Consider the following 6005-nt stretch of genomic DNA (forward strand, 5'->3'; position numbering starts at 1 on the left):
ATTTTGTTAGATTCATGAATGTGGTACAGCTGAAATTTAGAAAGAGGACAGTGATGAGAGCTTTTCTCAGCTCTATAAATACTGGGTCCTTAGATGGGAAGACTTAAGAGTCTCGGCTAGGGTTACTTGACAGTTGGGGACTGGAATCTTCTGGAGGCATCTTCAATCATTTGTCAAGGATGTGATCATGCTGCCTAGAGCTGAATGAGTGAGTAAACGGCGGGGGCTCCCTACTAGCATGGCAGCCTTGAGACCGTTGAATTTCTTACAGCAGTTGAATGTCTTAATGGCAGTGTAGGATTCTGGTGATGGTGTTCCAGTGGGCAGATTGAGGCTATGTGGCCCTTTGTGGCTCAGCCTGGAAGCTAAGCAATCACTTCTACATTCTATTTGTTATAAATGAGTCACCAAGCTTGGCCTATATTAAGGTGAGAGGTTATAGATCCAGCCTTTTAATGGAAGGCATGGCAAAGATTTGTGACATGTTTTTTTTTAAACCATCATATATAATATTTAAAGCCTTAAGACTGATTGAGATGACCTAGTGAATTGGTGTAGATCAAAAAAAGGATCAAATATGGGGCACTCGAATGTTTGATCAGGAAGGTGAGAGGGATCTAGCAAAGTGATTAAGGAATGGCCAGTGAGGTAGGAGAATATCAGGAGAACACAGAAGCTAAGGGAAGAAAAGTGTTTCGGTTGATAGAGGTGATCGGCACTGTTAAATACTGCTAGAAGATTACATGAGTTGTGAACTGAGGATTGACTAAGTCACTTGTCACTTCAGCCAGACTGATTTCCAAAGGGTGGTAACTTGATTTGTCAACTCTCATTTCTTTCGCTATCAGTGCTTAGGTCCTAGCCATGTCACCTCCATTCCCACTCCAGGACTCAGAGGAATACATTGGCTTAACTGACTTAACTGTACCACACATGACCATAGTGTCTTTTACCAAATGTTTTCTGCTGACGAAATTTATTAAAGAATTCCATGTCTTCTTAATGTTCATATTTTCAAAATAGCCTTATGAGTGGATGATACGTGTACCATAACAGTTGAGTCTAAACATATTTCCAAAAGTTCCATTTCTAATAGAACTTGTTTTAGGTAGAACTTTTATGACCGATTTCAATGACAGGCTTAAAGATAGGGCAAGATGAACAAGGTCCATTGACAAGCAAGTAGGAAATATTAGCCTGTGAGCCTAAATAAACATGCCCTAATGAGGAGAAGAGGACTAGTTTGTTGTTTAATTTGTTGAAGGGGAAAAAGAAGGCAAAATAAATACAAAAAGAGGTTAAAACTGCTTCCATGTTATATCCATGTCATTTCAAAATCCACTTAACCATTCAGAAATAAAACTTAAGAAAAAAAGAATTATTCATTTAATTCCATTTGTCTTATTATTTAATTTGACCAGAGGATCAGAGAGAGAGAGAGAGAGAAGGGGAAAGTGAGAAAGCTAGCCACCAGGTCCAGGACTCGAATTGCAGTCAGCCATGTGGGAATCCAATGACTTTAACCACCATGCCACCTGCTGGTCCGAATACAACTTTTTTAAAATAAATTTTTTTAAAGAGTGATTTTTGCTATAGGGCGTGGGCCCTCGTTGGAGAGACAGAGAAAGACAGAGAGACAGAAAGCAAGAAATCACCTCCCAGGGGGATGGCCACACCACAACACCTTTCCCTTCATTCTCCTCTCTGGACTTTGGGCACACAGGCAGCGATGTTTCAAGCTGCCAAGTCTAAGACTCAAACCGCAGTTGACTACATGGGAGTCCAGCGACATAACCATTACTGCATCTGCTAGTCCCTTAAGTCAATTTTTAAATAATTTGGGTAAACTGCATTGATTTTATGCATGTAAATGTTTGCCTGTTTGTCTTTACATTAGTTCCTCCTCCATTGCCTGCTGTGCTCTGTATCTTGACAGATGACTCATAAAGACTTCTCTTGAGAGGCTGTTACCTGCACAGGGCAAGATTTGAGGGAAAAGGATTCTCCTCCCCTCTTTGCCTAAAGCAGCCTCTCCAGTAGCCCATTCCCTAAGTCTTCTGTGCCTCCAGCTCCCGCCTCCCCTGGTGTTAGCTCCTATCAGGCTTAGGAGTGGCAGCACTTCCAGGCCGCTGCCCACCTCTGGGTCAGCTGACTTCCCCGTGTGCTTCCTCAGCTCTTCCATTTCCCCTGTAACCATATCCAAAATTTAGATTCCTCTGCATTAAATACCTAGGTAATTTCTGCTTCTCTGATTAAACCCTAACATTCCATTGGTGTGTTTCCTTCCTTTGTCTTGATGTCAATTGCTAAAGCCCAAATACTGTGAATTAATGATTATGTCCCACTTTTTCCTTGTTACGACAGGAAGAGTTGACTTTATAGAATTCCACAGATCTTTCAGATCTCACTTGCTTAAGGGTCGAAACCACGGGAACTGGTATTAATCAGGCCTGGCATTGACTCTTAACTCCTGTGTCACTAAATATGTGATCTCCCACAAATTCTTTAAGTTTCTAAGCTTCAGCTTCCTTCATCATCCATGAGATGGAGATAATTTTCCTACTTCATGTGGTTATGACAGTTGATTAAAATAATGTGCTCAAATTACCCAGGATGGTGTTTTGTGAGTGTTCTGAAGCAATTATTAATCAGAAAGTTTCTCTTTTTCATAATGTAAGCCTTTGCACTTGGTACAAGGGGGCTTCAAAAGTTTGTGGAAAAATGATATTAAGTAGGAGCTTACTTTGGTGCAAAAATTTGAGATTCATATGTAATGTTTTCAACATAGGCATTTCCATGAACTTTTTGAAGACCCCCCCCACCCCACCCCATGACTCATGTCCAGGAGCCTGATACAAAGTGATGACTGGCATTCACTGGCACTTATCCTTGAAGGGTACTAAGCCCAAGCCATTGATTTGCAGGGTCAGGATGTGCTAGCTGGGCTAAAAGGGGATGTGGTAAAATAGCCTCAATGCTGTTGGATATTAAGGGCTGCTATGGTGCTCACCGTGTTTTTGGCCCCATTCTCCATCATTGAACCTATAGTTGTTCTGGAATAAGATATACTAAGGTTCAGGCCAGCAGGCGGTGTGGTGGTTAAGACACTGGACTTCCATAGTTCAAATCCCAGACCTGGCAGCTTGTTTTCTCATTTTCCCTCTCTCTCTCGCTCTCTGAGTACACAGCAAATTAAAACTAATAATAATAAATAAAATTAAATAATTCTTTTTTAAAAAGATTTTAAGATATACTAAAGTAAGAGTGGGACTGGTTGATACAAATTAGCTAGTTGATCAATTCTCCTGCTCTTAGCCCTGAATTGGAAAACACATTCAAAAGAGCTTGAATTGGTGACGATCCCTAATGACTTCTGTCCTGCCTTATTCTTTCCACTCTCCTATCTTCTAGTCTTCTTCTGTTCCCCCCCACCCCCACCTTTTTTTCCTTTCCCTGAAAGGTCTCAGCATCTTCATAAAACTTTCTCTGATTATTTCAAACAAATTGGGTGTTTGCAGTACATCTAATCTCCAGTTCCCCAAGCATAATTTCACAAAGAAGACCTCCTCCAGGCTCTGTTCCCAAAGAATACCCTGCCAGGCAGCCTGTGGCACTTTTGTTCAGCGGGAGCACGTCAAGCACTGTATGGCTGCTGGGACTGTTCCTTTCTTTGGCTTAAGACTGGTTTCATTAACAAGCGTGTTCACACTTCAACCAGAACATTTAAAATAATACCCGTACAATGTGTTTAGTGTCTAGTTAATTATTAAGACTCTGAGCTTGAATTATTCAAGCAAAATTGATTGGGTTCAACCTTCTTCCTTCTCTTTGTGCTTTCTTCTTTTTCTTTTTTAAGTAAATTTTCCCTTCTCTCTAAATAATGTGGAGCAACCATTGTTATGAGAATGGGGAGAGGACTGGCAGCTTAATGCTTTTGTTAAAAGATGTATCTGCACTTCATATATATCCACTGTTAATTAACCTTTATGGAGATCTACCATGTTTTGGGTTCTCGCTCAAATTTCTTGACAGTTATTTAAAAGCGGGATATAAAGCTATCTTGGAGCCCGTTCTTCGGTGTACTGCACTTGAAAAAGTAGAAGGAACTGCTTCCTTGTTTGCGACTCCATCTCAGGGCCAAACAAAAATGTTAACATATGTTGACTTCACTATTATTGGGTCTTTGGGAAAGTCAGGACACACTTCTGCATAGACAAATACATTATGACTTTCTTGAGGATCTAATAAAAACCATGTAGTTGAAGGACATTTGTTGTCCTGAAATGATAGGTCATAATATATTGTTTGTAATACATTCCTAATTGCAAACTAGGGGCTTTAAAACTCTTTTTTTGGGGGGGGCTGGCAGGTAGCATGGTGGTTAAGGGCGCTGGACTCCCACATGGGATACTGCAGTTCGAGTCCCGGACCTGGTGGCTTGCTTTCTCACTTTCTCTCTCTCTCTGTCTGTCTCTCTCTGGTCAAATTAAAATAAATTAGCAAATAAAATAAATAAAGTTAAATAATAAAATAATTCTTTAAAAAATGTTTTTTAAACTATCATTTTTGTTAAAATGCACAGGAAAAAACTTAATAAAGACTAAAATATTCTCTATAAAAAGTTTTTGGTTTACTTATGACATAGACGAGTACCTTCCACAGGGTCTGTTCATGCGGTAATCCCCTCCCTCCAGTTCTCTAGTCCTTGAATTTTGTCCACTGGTATGTGGCCAGCATGTCTCCGAGTGTTTCAAGCTGACTCTAGAGACATTGGACTGGATTCAATGTGTGGGGTCTGCTTCTCTTGGGCAGTGCATTACCACTGCACCACAGAGCCAGCTCAATGCCAAAATAGTATCATCTGTTAAAATTAAATTTCCCTTTTTATTTTTTCTCCTACTTTTATAACACATGCAATATAAAAAGGTCATGGCTGGAAATGATGGACCTTTGTCTGAATCTATTTAAGAATCACTCATGTCAAGAGCACACTGAAAATAGTATTGTTTTATTTAAGCCAGGTAAGTATAGAGTTGGCAAGAGTAGTTTCACAAAGATTCACAATATTTTGTAAATCACAGCAACTTGAATAATTTTCTTAGCTTTTCTTTTTAGACTTTGTATCTACACCTTCATTCCTAGTCCTTCCTAAGCTTCCATATTATCGAGATGTAAAAAGATGCAATGATGGGCATTATAGAAAATGGATGTGGGAAAGGAATATAAAAGAATGATATTTTGGAGAAAGACTATTAAAAAGATGACAATTTTGAGAGGAAATAACAGAGAAGCACTGACACAGTATATTGGTATTAAATGTGGGCTTGTCCATGAACATTTTATAGAGAGCTCTCCCTAAAACCAAGATTCACAAAAACCTGGACGAGCCTACAGGCATCAGGTGCCTTGGCTATTCAGACTTGCCTTTGCTGCCCAGATTCTCGCGTTGTGCTACTGGATTAGTGTGTGCAAACAGGAGGGTGTAGGTTTGATGACAGCAGTGAACGGTCTTGACTCTGTCTGTGGGCTGAATCCCCCCACCGGCAGTAACCTTGGCTAGGGATAAACCCGCAGCTGCAAGAATAGTTCCGGAGAAGGAAGCACAGTGGTCCACGTAGGGAAACTTGTGAGAATAGAGATGAGCAATTCTACCCTTTGGGTGCACACGCACGGTTCAGATGGTAGCGCATACGACTCTATTGTTTTTGTCCTGGGAAATGACACAAGCGCTATATTTAGACTCCCAAAAATGATTACTCCGGAGGGTGCGAGAACCGGTTTTGGGGGCGAATGAACAGGTAATGGTCGGTGGGAGAGACACCGTCTTTTCCAGACCTGCTGGAAACGCGAGCTGTTTCTGGGCCCTCTCAGCAAACGTGTCAGACAGGTGGTGTCTCCCAGGACTAGGGAGCAGGTTCAGGGAGGCGAGGACAGCGGCGAGGCGGTGGCGCAGTTCCCAGCCGGCGCCCGCGTGCTGCCGCAGCTCCCCGGATCGGCTCCTCATT

The sequence above is a fragment of the Tupaia chinensis genome, unplaced genomic scaffold (assembly GCF_000334495.1).
Source record: "Tupaia chinensis unplaced genomic scaffold, TupChi_1.0 Scaffold000532_1, whole genome shotgun sequence".
In the NCBI taxonomy this organism is placed as follows: domain Eukaryota; kingdom Metazoa; phylum Chordata; class Mammalia; order Scandentia; family Tupaiidae; genus Tupaia; species Tupaia belangeri.